Source organism: Neophocaena asiaeorientalis, unplaced genomic scaffold (assembly GCF_003031525.2).
Source record: "Neophocaena asiaeorientalis asiaeorientalis breed wild unplaced genomic scaffold, Neophocaena_asiaeorientalis_V1.1 scaffold1085, whole genome shotgun sequence".
Classification (NCBI taxonomy): Eukaryota; Metazoa; Chordata; class Mammalia; order Artiodactyla; family Phocoenidae; genus Neophocaena; species Neophocaena asiaeorientalis.
The window spans coordinates 185,664-202,072 of NW_020172266.1; the positions used below are offsets into that span (position 1 = coordinate 185,664).

Sequence of the window (16,409 nt, forward strand, 5' to 3'; positions counted from 1 at the left end):
AAACTTGTAGCCATTCTTCTGTGGGGTCTTGTAATCTCTTTGGGGCATTGTCAGAGAACGGGAAGTAGGTCACTTGCCCACGCCACTCCCCACCAAAACAGCTGTAAAATGTAAAACCTCTGTTGGTGTTGTATGAAACCACCATTTTCCCCAAACTCTTGCTAATCCTTTGAGAGGTAAGGAAGGGTTAACTTGTCCAAAACTGATCTCCTGTAGATTGGCTTCCCAAAGAGAGCAGGGTTCCTGCAAAGCTCCATGGAAACTGGCTATGACCTATGTTTAAGGCCACCAATACTTGGCAGTCTCAAGGCTTGGACCCCAGTCTCACTCCATCATGCCAGTCGAGGGGCCACTGCTTCAATTATGAAAGCACGGGGACAGATTCTTTGCCGACTTGCCACTACGTGCACCTATCTGACTCCCAAGAAAGGGCATTCCTTCCAACTGTGAACACCAAACTGGCAGCTTAGAACTGTAGCAAAGGTTCTACATATGATGTTGCTATTGAAACTTGGCTTTTAATCCCCGCAGAGAAGAGGTTGGCCTTTCTCAATCCCGCTGCATAAAAGCATCATAGCCCAAGGATCTGAGTTGCTTTCTTAGACCCCAGAGTTGGGCTCTTCTAGATTGCTGTGAGGTGCTCCAGGGTACCTGCTCCTGTCCCTTGAATGTTTCCCAGGAAAAGCTGCTCAAGAGAGCCTGGCATGTGAAGTGTGTGGCCACTTGAACCTGTTTACACAATACTTTGACATCATCAAATTTTAAAAAATTTCGTTGCCAACCTGAAGGGTATAAAATGATATATATTGTGCTTTTAATATCCATTCCCTTGGCTATTAATGGACTGAGTGTCTTTCCTTATGTTTATTGATCATTTTTGTTTCCTCCTCTGTGAAATTCTCGTTCAGTCTTTGCCTTTTTCTTATTAATTGGTAGAAGTTTACTGGAAACCAATCTTTTGTTTCATATATGTGGTTCAAACCTTTTTGCCCATTGTTTCTCTTCTAACTTTATTTATGTTATCTGTGTTTGCAAAAATTTACATTTTCACTCCTGATTTTTATCCAAGCTTTGATACCATATTTTCTTTCTTTTTTTTTTTAATCTGATCTTATTTATTTGTTACTCTTAGAAAATCTTATTTTTGACTTGACTCAGACTAGCATAGAAGCTCTTAGAGAGAGTAGCCTCTGTCTCTTGGAAATGTTCCTGGCATTTCTCCTTGGCCTTCCATTCTCTTGGCCAAAAGTTTAGCGTATTCTTCAACCTCTTCCTTATTTTTATTAGTAAGCTGTTTCTTCAGAGCAGTGTGTAGAATGCATGGAGTAATAGGACATAGAATTTGGGCACTCTGGTTCTGGGTTTCTTAATTTCTTTGTGCAGTGATTTTCTAACAGTATCTTGGTGGACATCATCTTTTTAGAGAGATTGAAAACTTTACAGATGCTTTTAGCTTTTGGGGGCCTAAGCAATGAGGCACAGCAGTATCCTTCCAGGAATTTCCTACTCTCCCTTTTAAAAAATAACCAAGTTAAGAACACTCAAATTACCATTTCTTTCTCCTATTCTCCTTGGTCTATCACAGGAAAACCCCCTACTCAGTAGCAGATGAACATGACCACGGATCAGGACACACTGGATCATAGGGAAACCTTGTTTGTCATTCCCACCACTGATTCAAGCCACATAACCCTTCCACTTTTCACTCAGAGCATCATCAGCAACTTCTGTGTCCATAGGCTTCTTAACAAAGGTATGAAGTTTTTGTTCATTGTCTATTTCAGTGAGTTTCTGGCAGCTAGTGACGGGGAAGAAGATATCTATCTTCATCCTGAAGGAGCTGCTTTTCCTCTGAGATGCCTTGTGAAAGAGGGAGCCAATCTTATATTTCTAAGTATGTGTTGGACATCTTTCAAAATGAAGTCATCTTACCTTTCTCTTATGACCTCTCCTTCCAAACTTTTCTGTCTTGCATGGTCCCAAACTACTGTTGTACATAATGACTTGAAACAAAGTCAATTTTGACTTATTTTCCCTTTTTTTTTTAACCTTTAGCCCCTTTCTAAAGACAATAAGTCAAAACACATTTGATGCCAAACAAACACACCACGATGTCACTCCTTTGGCTTTTTTTCAAAGTTGGTAGAGAAAATATTTTATTGTTATTTTTCTTGCAACATGTTCACTGGGTTCTAAGTTCAGTTGGGGAAGAAAAATGCTTATGCAAATAAACTATCATGTACCAGTTTTTAGTGAATGAAAGCTATACTGTAAAATGTTTCTATGATTACTTAATATGCAAATAAACTCCTGTATTTACCTTTCCAAAAAAAGGGGTTCTTGGCAAGCCTCCTTTCTTGACCTTTTAATAGAACAGTGTTGTGAGTATGAAGGTGCTCTGGACAGGGCCAGCACTCGCTGTAGCTTTTTCTCCTGGCTCCCCGTTTTCCTATGTGGTTACCTCCAGTCCCATCTATGGGAATTTCTGTGAAAATTTACTATATGTTGCCTTTCTACATGAGGCATACAACCATCAAAATTTTATTTCTCAGTAGCCAACTAGGTAGAAGAAAAATCAGCTGTGATTGTAATTTTAATGCAGCAGAATTTACATTGTTTCCAGGCTGTCTGCCAATTTGTTATTTAGGAAAGTTAACCCAGATGCAGCTTAATCAGTTTGTCTTTTTATTTTAATCATAAAATATTCTCTTGTCAAGATCAGATGAAGGGTAATAATATCCCCTTAATGGTTTTGCACACCAGACAGGAGTCAGTCCCTAACTTCAGTGAATAGGAACCAGCTGGAGGTCCTAATGGGTCCTTCTCTGCCCCCACCCATGGTCTAATGCAGTCACATTCTCTCCTCTCCCATCCAACCTGTTTCTGTTGGCTTCAGCAAAACCGTCAGTAGCTGGGGTGTGTGGCCTCTTGACCAAATAGCTTGGGAAGCAAAATCTGACCTCATTGTGATACGTCTTCCCCTGACCCATAAAAGTTTTCATTATATTAAAAGTGTCTTGGGATTTCCCTGGTGGCTCAGTGGTTTAGAATCTGCCTGCCAATGCAGGGGACATGGGTTCGAGCCCTGGTCCGGGAAGATCCCACATACCACGGAGCAACTAAGCCCATGCACCACAACTACTGAGCCTACAATCTAGAGCCCATGAGCCACAACTACTGAGCCTGCGCCTAGAGCCCGTGCTCCGCAACAAAGAGAAGCCACAACAATGAGAAGCCCACGCACCTCAACGAAGAGTAGCCCCCGCTTGCTACAACTAGAGAAAGTCTGGGAGCAGCAACAAAGACCCAACACAGCCATAAATAAATAAATAAATTTAGTTTAAAAAGAGTGTCTTGATGAATAGATTTGAATCTTACACTCTCACAGAACATTGGGATCACAACTTATGTTGCACAATTTACAAAGCTGGTCCTGAAGCCATCACATTTTACGTTCTATCATGTTTCTGTCAGTTAAAATGTGTGTGTGTGTGTGTGTGTGTGTGTGTGTGTGTGTGTATGCAAAACACTAGAACATTGTGATATCATACTGGAATACCAGAAGTTTGTTGTGAGACAGGGTAATGTTGTGGCCCCTGCTCCCAGGTGTCCACCTAGAAACGAGACTGTAGCGGCATTGATAAGTCTAGTGTGTAATGCAAAAATCAAGAGACAGAATAGGTCCCAAACACGTTGATTATTTTCCCGTAAAAGAATAAAAGCTTCAGGGTCCATTTTATGTCCTCTACCAAAATATAAATGCTACAACTCATTCCACGTTCCTTTCTTCACTACCAGTCCTCACTCCCTTCCACCAGCCCCACTGTAGCAGGTAATTATATGATGTGTGTGTCCTGGATCTGCTTGCTCTCACACCCCTTCCCTGCCCTCCCCCTGCTCTGCTCTGTGTCAAGAGGCAGCTCTGGTTCCCATGCTTTTCAGACTGGATTGTGGAGGGGGCAATAGGGAGGAATAAGCCAGGGTATCTCCCTCCTTCCCTGCCAGCAGCTTTATGAATCCAACTCTTGGCAGGTGGGCCACACTATGGTTCCAGCTTCCACTAGTGCTGGGAACACTGCCTTTGCCTTTTATCCCGTCAGTTGTGGGCGAGGGTGGCTTCCTGCTGTTGTTAATCTTTGGATTGCCCCAGTGTCCCTTGTTTGGTGTCTCAGCTCTTTCATCACCCACGGAATCAATTTTCTGCATTAAAGTCTCTTTAACTACTCAGGTGGTTTCTGTTTCCTGGCTAGACTTTGATGATACACATAATTTCCTCAGTACATATGAAATAACCTTTCAGACTTTTTTTTTCTAAATCTCTATAAAGACTGAAAATTATTCAGTCACCCACAGAGGGCAAATCCAAAAATAAAACTGCCAAGGGGGAAGCCCAAGAATGTGCAACTTTTTAATTTACTCTGATATATCTGTTGACTTGCTCTATTTAGAATATATTTATTTAAATTAAATATTTCCTCATTAAAGATGTAGAAAATGAATCTCCGCTTTAATAAATTTCAAGAAGTTGAAATATTGCTTTTTACCTATTCGTATCATTTCTCTGGTTAAACTTTACTGATGGTTAGATTTTTACTTTTACAAAGAGAATTATTTCAGTAGTTTGTGGACAAGGAAAAATCAGCATATAACATTTTGCATTACTTTTCTCTGGTTAACTGCTACAAAATGTGAACCTAGTAAGAGTAAAAGTAGCTTCCAAGGTTTCCCACTTAATTTCAAACTGAAGCAATGACTTAGAGTAGAGCCCTTTCATCTTTCTTCTATTTGACATTAAATATTGACTTTCAGTAAATTGCATCTTGACATTATTCCTCTGTTTTTCAGTGTAAGATGACAGACATTTTTATAAAATAAGAAATAATATTTGGTATGTATATGTGTTTGTGCACATCTGTGCGTCACACTTTCTGTTTGTTGCTGTATATTCCTCCTGAAAAACATGGTGAGAGTTCCAAGGAAAAAAAGGCACTGATAAGGAAGAGTTAGATATGACATTGTAATAAAAATAGTTAGAATCTGAAATACCTTTTGTAACCATTTAAATGGCTTCCATTCTCCCTTCTCCTTTATTTCTAAAACAAAAACTCTAAGCCTAGTTTTTTTTTTGTTTTTTTAAACATCTTTATTAGAGTATAACTGCTTTACAAGGGTGTGTTAGTTTCTGCTTTATAACAAAGTGAATCAGCTATACATATACATATATCCCCATATCTCCTCCCTCTTGTGTCTCCCTCCCTCCCACCCTCCCTATCCCACCCCTCTAGGTGATCACAAAACACCTAGCTGATCTCTCTGTGCTATGCGGCTGCTTCCCACTAGCTATTTTACATTTGGTAGTGTGTATATGTCCATGCCACTCTCTCACTTCGTCCCAGCTTACCCTTCCCCCTCCCCATGTCCCAAAGTCCATTCTCTAATAGGTCTGCATCTTTATTCCCATCTTGCCCCTAGGTTCTTCATGACCTTGTTTTTTTTTTTAGATTCAATATATATGTGTTAGCATAAGGTATTTATTTTTCTTCTGACTTTCTTCACTCTGTATGACAGAGTGACAAATAACTCAATTTCATTTCTTTTTATGGCTGAGAAGATGTGGCACATATATACAATGGAATAAGCCTAGTTTTTAATTGCCACATTGCCTTTATCAATGTTGAAAGCACATGCCAGGTACCAAATGCCTGCCGTGGGCTGTATGTTTTACTTGCCTGGTTCTGATCATTATTAGCAAGTTAGACATTTTTACTCTCATTTTACAGATGGAAAAACTGAGACTCAGATGTAAATTAATCACTCAGCATACAGAATTTAGGCAGGAAACTCAGGATCCAAGACAATGTAGTACTCTTTTATTTCACTGAATTACTTCTCTGTGAAAGAAGGAAAGCAAATGAAAAACATTTCTGAGCCATTTATTTATGCATAAGACTCTGTTAGGATTTTTTGAAGACTTTAAAGTTGAAAATATTGACTCTACTCAACAGAGCTTACAATTTAATTTGAGAAATAAAGTGTCCCAGATCATAAACAGTAACAGAATAAATGGCAATCCAGACTATGACCATGAGAGTGTCAGAATAGTGTGGATAAAAAAAAAAACCTCTGGAGTATTAGGGTCATGTTAATCAGGGGTGTTTTCTTTGAAGGATTAAATTATGAAAGATTCAAAAGATAACAGAAGATGCAAAGTACTGAAAGAGAGAGGGAGAGGATTGGTTTGATTGAACCAAGTTAATAAATAATGAGTAAAAGAAATAGGAAACAAAATAGATACGTTTTAAAAACTAACCCGACTTCACCAGGGCAATTAGGTAAGAAAAAGACATAAAAGACATCCAGATTGAAAAGAATAAAATAGGAATAAACTTAACAAAAGAAGTACAAAAGTTGCACTCTGAAAACTATAAAACATTTTTGAAAGAAATTTAAGAATACTTGAATAATTGGAAAGACATCCCATATTCATGGATCAGAAGACAATATTGTTAAAATAGCACTATCCCTGAAATTGATCTACAAACTCAGTGTAATCCCTACTGAAATCTAGCTGGCATCTTTGCAGAAATTGACAAGCTGACCCTAAAATTCATATGGAAATTCAAGGGATCTAGAACAAGCAAAAAAAAAAAAAATCTTGGTAAAGGAGAATAAAGTTGAAGGATTCACATTTACTGATTTCAAAAGTATTACAAAGCTATAGTAATCAAGACTGTGTGGTACTGCCACAAGGATACACATATAGATCAATGGAACAGAACTGATAGTCCAGAAATAAACTCTCATGTTTATAAACAATTGATTTTTGACAGGGTACGAAGACAATTCAATGAGGGAAGAATATTCATTCAACAAATGGTGCTGGGACAACTGGTCACACAGACCACATGGTTCTCTATTGTCTTTCTCTTGGCCCAGTTTACACATTTCTCATACCTGCTTTGTGTCTGTAAGCATTTGATTTTTCAACCTTGATCAAGTCCAACCATTCACCCAGTGCTTGAATTCTGCCTACCATTTCCCTGAAAAGAGGTTCTAGCATATGCTTGAGTGTGTCTTATGACAGGGATCTCCCTTACATTGAGCTCCATTACTTAAACCAGTAGTTCTGGGCTGCCCTGGTGGTGCAGGGGTTGAGAGTCCGCCTGCCGATGCAGGGGACACAGGTTCGTGCCCCGGTCCGGGAAGATCCCACATGCCACGGAGCAGCTGGGCCCGTGAGCCATGGCAGCTGAGCCTGCGCGTCCGGAGCCTGTGCTCTGCAAAGGGAGAGGCCACGGCAGTGAGAGGCCCGCGTACTGCAAAAAAAAAAAAAAAGAAATAGAAAATCAGTAGTTCTTTACAGGGAGAATTTTTAAGTGATGTGATTATTTTTATTTTTCATAGCAAATAGAGGATGATGTTATTTAGAGGGTGTGGGTGGACAGAGATGGTAGATGTCCCACTATGCATGTGTCAGTTTTACACAGTAGAGAGTTAATGGTACATGACTTTCAAATTTTTGAAATTTGAAATTAATACTTGTGTAGGGGAAAATCATTTACAATTATTTGAGAGACTAGAAAATAATTTTACATATTACAACAAAGTTTCTTCCTTACAGTTATAAACTCAAATTTTCCAGGAATGCAGTACTGTTTATATCAAAGGAATATTGCACTATGTTTTCTGAATGATATTCACCATTTCAGAAAATCACATCAAGAAAACAGTGCCACTCATTATAACTGAGTCACCTATATAACTTACCAGTGTCAGTTGGCACACATAGCTGCCGCATGCAAATATATAACAAAGGAAACCTGAGACTCCTTTTAACAGGCTTAGAATTAAAAATTGTTAAATTAGTGAAGATACACAAGATACAGGGATCTTGTTGAATTTTATTAATAAAGATTGTTTTTATATTTTATGTTATTGCCATTACATACATTTAAAAAATTTTGTGAATACCAATGATAAATCTAGATTATAAAAGTTACATATTGGAATTATTTATTTTGAGGATTGTCTGTTTTTGCCAGTGTACATAGATTCTCTGTCATAGTTTTTCACTGGTTTCTTGTATTACTGCTTCTTTATGCAGTGCACCCTCCATCCCCCATAGCTTATCAAAGGATATGATCTCCTGGGTCTTTCTAAGTGCCAGAGACTGATAGCGAGCCTCAACATGTGGAGGAATTCAAGGCAGGAGATATGTTTTCAGAGATACTTTGTCACTATCACATCATAACACTGGGAATTATTTTGACATTGCACTTATAAATAAGGCTTACCTCGTTCGTGCTAATATCATACTTCATCATTTTCTCTGTTTCCAAAGTCTGTAATTTGTCTTGGCATGTTATCCTTATTTCAATAAAGATTATTTCCCTCTTTTTCTTATAGACAAATAAGTCTGGTCTGTTAGGACTTATTTTTAGTTTAGTGACCATCGGTATCTCCACTCTTTTATCTTCTGAATTTCTTGTGATGATGGGTTTCTGATCATGTTACTCTGCTACTCAAAGACCTCCTATATATATACTGAATGTATATGTGTATGTATATATATGTATATATAATGTGCATACTGCATATAATATATAATACATATATATATAAATGTATATATTATACCTCTTACTCTTCCTCATTTTTTCCCTGAATTAAGTCCAAATCCCTTATTATTTCACTCATGACTTTCTTGATTCTGATCTCAAATAACTTTCCCAGTATCATTTGCATCAGTCTCCTATGCACAGGCTTTGCTTATGCCACGTGGGTGGTTTGCAACTCCCTGAATCCATTCATAGATTTCCAGATCTTCACACTTTTGTTCAGGCAATTCCATTTGCCTGGAATGACCTCTTCATGTCTGTGGGCATCTTTGCTACCCTTCAAATGCACATTCAATTGTTGTTCCTTCTGAACTTTTGCTTGAGCCCCAATCTGATTAACATCTCCCTCCACTGAGTTCTGAAGCCCCTTTTTACTTTTACAGGACTTAGATGATGTCACATATATACTGCATATTTTTAATTTCCTTTACAAAATCCAAGTTCCTTGGTGAAGCAACATGGCATAGAATTAAGAATGTGAATTAAGAATGTGAGCCAGACCTACAGGGTCCAAATCTATATTCAACCACTTACTAGCTTATGTGGCTTTGATAATACTAGTACCGTGCCTCTAGGGTGTGTTACGCACTTATTTTTATTCTGATGATTTGATATGTGGGACCTTACTGGCACTGGAGACTTACCTTACTCCCAGGGCTAGCCAGTTCTGAGAGATAGTAAATGACTAGTCTGTGAGTATGGCTCTTACATGCAAACTACCCAATCCAAAGCCTACACCCTCTCCTACCTCCTCTATCAGGCTCTTACACGGCAAGCCAATATTTCCCTGCCTCAGTCACCCCAAGGCCAGGCATCAGGCAACTTGGGACAGCCCCTACACCCCAGAGCTACCTGAAATCATTCCAACTAGCCAATCTTAAACCTTTTTATCATGCCTTGCTTGTTCCTCCCAATGGAAACCACAATAAAAGCTCTTCCCCACATTTTCCTTCTACTCTTTTTATATTCTGATTGATCCTGGTGCTTCTTTGTGTGGCCCTGCACAGTGTGACGAGTCCCCCTCTCTTGGGAACTATGAGTAACAAACTGTCTTTTCAATGGCAGTCATCTCCTGGTCTGTTGGCCTCACCATACCTGAATAATAATAAAACCTGAATATTAAAACATAGGGGGGCTTCCCTGGTGGTGCAGTGGTTGAGTCTGCCTGCCGATGCAGGGGATGCGGGTTCGTGCCCCGGTCGGGGAAAATCTCACATGCCGCGGAGCGGCTGGGCGCGTGAGCCATGGCCGCTGAGCCTGCGCGTCCGGAGCCTATGCTCCGCAAAAGGAGAGGCCACAACAGTGAGAGGCCCACGTACCGCAAGAAAAAAAACAAAAACCAAAAAACATAAGGAATGTTGGGAGGGCCAAGTAAGTTGATATTTGTAAATCACATAGATCATTGTTGGACACATAGTTGGTGCTATTTGAGCATCAGCTGCTATTGAGAGAAGTGATGGTGTATAGAGCATCTTTGTGTTCTCCCACAGTGTCTTGCACATAGTAAATTCTCAATAAATATGTGACTGACAAATGAAAAGCAGGAGCAAGTTCATGAATGGATTAGAAAACAGAATAATTAAGAGGAAAATAAGACTATAACTGAAGGAAAACATTAGCATTGATAATTTAAAGGGGAGTTTGAAAGGAAGCAAGGGAGCTGAAGAAAGCTGAAATCAGAGAAGTAGACTGCTATGAAGAGAAGAGATAAGGGCTCATGGGAAATAGGAGCTAAGGGTTGTGGAACATCAGAGAGGGATCCAAAAGAGGAAACTCAACAAGCAGGAAAATTAAATCCAAAGTTATTATTGTTGCAATTTAATTACAAACTCCCTACTTAGGGTGTTCAGGTATAACTTGCCCATCTTCAGACTTTGATACTGACAAAAATGGGAGAATGAAGAGTAGAGCTATTCAGTGCATGTGCTTGGGGCCAAAGTAAGAACTGTGTGAAATGATTCCATTTTCACTACATGAATTTTCACTTTTGAAAAATTAGACTTTTGCAGAAACTATGAATTTGATGAGAACTAAAATTGTGTCATTTCTACCACAGAACAGTAGGTTGTCATAGCACAGAAAATAAATACAAGTGGCAAAATTCCACATCAGTAATACATCCAGAACTCACTAATATTGCCCCTGGCAAAAAATTTACTGAGCTATATAATGTTAAAGGAAAAAGAACTCTTGAGGGAAAATGACAGACTTTCACTTGTGAGAAGTCACCTGTCATGGCAGAGGGAAAGAAAAACTTAGAAACTTCCAGAAAAAAAATGCAAGTTGATTTTGTTAGACGTATATCACATTTTTCTCACCAACGGTGAGAATTTTTTCTCACAGTTCTAGAAGAGAAAGCAAAGCTGAACTCAGCCAAAGTGTCCTGTATGAAAAAAAAACTGTGTCCATAAACTTGGAAAAGCACAACGTTTCATTTTCAGTTTTTTTTTTTAGGAGATATGACAAATACAAAAACAGAACAGATGTTATGTCTCTAAGCAACATCATCTTTGACACATCTTGAAACTTTGTGAAACCTGCTCTACTTTATTTCTAACTTTTTATATCATAAATGGAGGAGGACAAAAATGTTTGGTTTTCATGTTCCCGTGGGCTGTTAGTTAATTCTTTGCTCTTTTTCTACCACACCACAAGCATATACTTGCGCTTAAGCTTTCTCAATCTATAATCAAAGGGTCGTTTAAGTGCAGTTACTCATTTAATTTAATTAAGTGCAGTTATTTAATTTAACTGTGTAGCATAATTATTATTTATAGATTGTGAAGAAATACCTAAAGAAAACTATGCCAGTGCTAAGCATATTCTGGTATGCTATAAATGTATTATCGTGTCACCTCTGTAACCCTTTAGGCAAAATTACTGTTTATTTTCAAAAATAAATTTATGAATCACCAAAAGAAAATATACACAGAAAATTTGAGTCCTTTACCTGGCACAACAAATCAATGCTACAGTCAACAGCTTTGTTCTTTATTTATTAAGATCTAACATACGATGGTGAAATTATTAGACAAAGTAATGAGTCTCTATCAATCTGTCTTTAATTTTATAAAACCCAGCTTTACTCTGTCAACCTTGTCAATGCTACTGAATATTAATGGGAATAAAGTTAATTGCTGGGTGGAGAAAGGTCTTACTCAAAGTGAAAAGGAAGCACCTTGTTGAAATCTGTCATTTTTGACAAGCCATAATTTATTTCTATTTAGTGATACGTACCGACAGGTTTCAAACCTCACTCTTATCTTTACCACAAATCTAATTATTTTCATTCGGGATATTGTTGGATCCTAAGCCTTTGACCACTTTCATCATTTAGAAATAAATTATTTCATGAAAGGTAGTAACGCATTGTTAGTAGAAGGAATTTTGTCTAGAGTATAGGGAAGCAACTTCCTTCTGCAACCTCTAGAAGACATATAAATGTATTTATTTTATTTCAGTAACCAAGGAGAGGAAAGTAATGACTTTCATAACAAGAAAGGGTTATATGTGAACATAATAATGCTAGCATAGCTACATGCTAGTTAAACAATTTCATTCAGAGAAAATGAATGATGAATAATCACTTAAGGTTCATCCTGATTAGTTTGTCACCTGATTGGAAACACAACATTCGGTTGTGTTAAGAATCTTAAGAAGTTTCCATTAACTTTAAACAGTTATAACTTTAAAACAATACATATTTTACTTTAAATCAGTAGCCTATCAAAAGTAATAATACCATTCTTCACTCAGTAGAGTTTAGGAAATAAATTAACCTTGAAAATAAGCAGTGGCCAGCTTATAAAGTTCTTATTTGAAAGGACCAAATTAAAATAAGGTGGTAAGATGAAAATGCATTTAATATTGTCCATTCCCCCCTTCATATATCTTTGCAGTTGCTTTTTTATGAGAATCTGCATTTATTGTTGGAAACTTTGAATTACATATTGTTAGCTGAAGGTTCATTGTGGTCCTTACACAAATAATAAAGAAAACACTAGAAAGAAGAGAAACAGCTAAGAGGAAAAGGGGTAGCTCAGTGGGGTCAACACAGGATTTTGTTTTTAGAAATTAGACTTTGTGGCCTGATGATTTTGGTAATGATTTAATAAATGAAATCCACCTGTCCTCATGACCTGGCCTCTGATAGTTGGCTGTCGATTCTTCATTACATTTGTCATCTACATCTAGTAACATTTCAGGAACCTGCTCTTTTCCCTTGGCTAAAAGTAAGTGCCACATGTGACTGGCCAGCAGATTGGGTGACGTTTATGTTGTGGTTCTTAGTCATCCCAATTTTTCTCCACCACATCCCAGTCACAATGGGGAAAAATGAAAAGCAGCTGCTAACAGCCTCACAACAGTTCTGTAATTACTTTCCTGGGCTGGCATTATATGATTTGACAATGGCCTGGGGATGTAACAAATAAGAAAAACCTTGTCATTCAATTTAAAAGGCTTCCTACCAGGCCAACACACTCCCCACTTCATCAGAATGACAGTACCCCACTCTGACACAGCCAGCGCGTTTAGTGCTGAGCGATGTAACTGCAGCCAGGTGGTGCCAAGCACAAACACCAACCTAAATAAATAGGTTGGTGCTTTCCTATTGACACTGCCATTGAATTCAAAGAGGAACCCTAACTTAGGCCAGAGATTCACATCTCAGGTCCAAAAAGCACCAACCTATTTATTCCAAGAAAAAATGCTAATATATTGGAGCATTTTAGTTAAAAGCAAAGATTTTTGCCAGAGATTTCAAGTTTCCTTGATGCTAACACATGCCATTTTCATAGCTTCGCATAATCAAGTTTCATCCTACCTTTCTGAGACAATATTAGGTACTGGCTCAATTGGTCATGGTGGAATAGATATAAAAATCAACCCCAATTATCAGTGCGATAAAACTAAAGATTTTAGCCATCATTCACGTCGCTGTCCAGTAAAGAGTTGGGTGAATGGTCTTCCACCTTGTGATTCAGAGACTCAGCCTCCTTTCATCCGGTGATTCCATCATGTTCTAGGGCATCTGAATCCTCCACTGCATCCTCTCCTTCTGACCAGGGGACAAGGGAGAAGAAAATCAAAAGGGAAACATAAGGACTCAGCCTGGAAAGCGCAATCCTATTCTGTTGAATTTCTACCCTATTCTACTGTCCAGAACTACACTCATAACCTCCCTAAGACTCCCAGGGCTGAGAAGTGGAGTCCAGCTGTATACCAAGGAAGAGATAGTGTCACCCCTGCCATGCTGCATTGCATAATAAGGTGAAGGACCATTAATCATTGCAGCTTACAACCACTTTAAAGTAACCTATCCAAAACCAATAAATTGTTATGCCGCTTAGCGTTACTGTGAAGCTCTTCTCCACTAGTGTCAGTGATGAGGTATATTTCTTGAAGGAAGTTTTTGGTGTTACACTAGTCATAATTATACCTTAATTGGTGAGATCACTAGAGGAAAAAGAAAAATTCTTTTTGCTTTCAGAAGCTATTGGTCTAGCCTTAAAAATTAAAGCATTCATTCACTCAACAAGTATTCAGTGTTCTTGGTGCTTGAAATGCATCAGTGACCAAACAGACAAAATTTTCTGTCCTCACGAACCTAATATTCTAAAGGAAGGAGATGATAAACAATAAACATAAGAAATATTGTATAAATAGATGGTAGTACAAAGTAATGAATACTTGGGGTGTGGATGGAGGTTGGGATATGCCTCATTGAGAAGGTAATAATTACTCAGACTTGAAGGAGTGAGGAATTAGAAATGCAAGTATCTGGAGAAGAGGCATTTTAAGCAGAAGGAAAAGTAGTTGCAAGGGCCCGAAGGCAAGGGCAAACCTGACACATTTGATGAATGTTAAGAGGGCAGTATGGCTGGTGTGAAGTTAGTGACAGAGAAAATAGAATGAGGTTCAAGTTTTCAAGAGGCCAATTCACATAGGGCTTTATGGGCCACTGTAAAGACATTGGCTTTTACCCTGCATGAGGTGAAGAGGGATTGGAGGATTTTGAGCAGAAGAGACGTGTTATATTACTTAAATTCTAACAACTTTACTCTGGCTGCTATGTTGTCAATAAATTGTAGGAGGACAAGTGTAGAAGTGGGCCAGTTGGAAGAACATAAAAGTAATAATTTAGGTGAGAGATGATAGTGCATTTATAAGGATATATCAGTGGAGATGGAGAAAGTGGTAGAATTCTGATTATATCTTTTTTCTTTCTTTTCTTTTTTTTTTTGACCAGGCTGCACGGCATGTGGCATCTTAGTTCCCTGACCAAGGATCAAACCCTCTCCCCCTGCCGTGGAAGCACAGAATCTTAACCACTGGACCACGAGGGAAGTCCTGATTCTGATTATATCTTGAATGTACTTTATATTTTGAACAGCAAATCTTTGTGGATTCCATATGGGGTGTGAGAAGAAAGAAGAAGTCAAGAAAGACTAAGATTTTTGGCACAAATGACTGAAAGAATGGAGTTGCCATCATCAGAGGTGGAGATGCTAAAAGCAGAGCAGGTTTGGTGGCACGATGACTTCAGCTTTGGATATGGTGAGTTCAAAATATCTATTACACACTCAAGCATATTGAATTGGCAGTTAGTAATGTAGTCTGAAGTACAGGAGAGGGGTCTGGACCAGTGATATATATTTTGGAGTCATTAGCATGTAGATGGCATTTAAGGCCAAGAGATTGGATGAGATGCCAAAAGTGTGTGTGTGTGTGTGTGTGTGTGTGTGTGTGTGTGTATGAAAAGAGATCCAAGGATGCTTTAGTATGCTCAAATATTAAGAAGTTGAAGAAGAATCACCAAAAAAGATGAGTAGAAGGAGCAACTAGTGAAGTGAAAGGAAATTGAGAAGAGTGTAGTGTCCTGGAAGGCAAGTGTGTCTACAAGACAAGAGTAGTCAACTGTGTCAAATGCTGTTGATTGGTCAAGAAAGATGAAGATTGAGACTTGAACGTTGGATTTAGCAATGTGAAAGCTATTGATAACCATGACTAGAACACTTTGAGTGGAGTGGTGGGGTGAGAGTCAGATTGGAGTGTGCAGGAGAGGACTTGGTGAAGGGAATATAGATGTCTTTCAAGGGGACAAAGGGGAAGAAAGGGAACAAAACTGTTTGTGCAGGATCTGTCAGATAAAATAGACTCAAGAGTTCTTTTGAGATGTGCAAAATAATGGTATCTTTATGCATGTTGATGGGAATGATCCAGTTGAGAGTGAAAATAGGAAAGTCAGAGAGGGGGGATTTGCTGAAGTATAGGATTTAGGGTTCAAAGTTATGGATAGGCTTTAGATAAGAGCATAGATAATATATATCTGATAACAGTCAGGAATCCAAAAATGTTGGGGAAGATGTAGGAAAATCTTTGGAAATTCTCAGCAAAGTAGGAAGAAGAAACGATAGCACCAAAGAATAATCAAACAAAACTCAACACTATTGAAGAGTTCTAAATGAGATACTTCTAATACTTCAAATTTATGTAGGCTATTTTGGGAAAGACACCTTTCGAATTGATTAATATGGTGTAGCATCTGCACCATGAATATTTATGACCCAGGTCTCATGAATTCCATTTTCATGATTATCCTCATTTTTTCCATAGTACATGTGCTCCATTTCATTCAGGAGTTTCTTAACTGGACTGTTGTAGATTGAATTGTGTCTCCCAGGAAGATGTGTTGAAGTTCTAACCCTTGGTACCTGTGAATATGATCGTGTTTGGAAATGGGGTCTTTGCAGATGTATGGATGAAGTTATACTGGGTTAGAGCCTTAAA

The 16,409-nt window shown here is 38.4% G+C and overlaps 1 pseudogene; it reads right to left on the reverse strand.

Moving 5' to 3' along the window:
• Nucleotides 1-1,154: 1,154 nt before the first annotated feature.
• LOC112411016 (40S ribosomal protein S6 pseudogene) lies at nucleotides 1,155-1,830 on the reverse strand (annotated as a pseudogene).
• Between the last annotated feature and the right edge of the window lie 14,579 nt (nucleotides 1,831-16,409).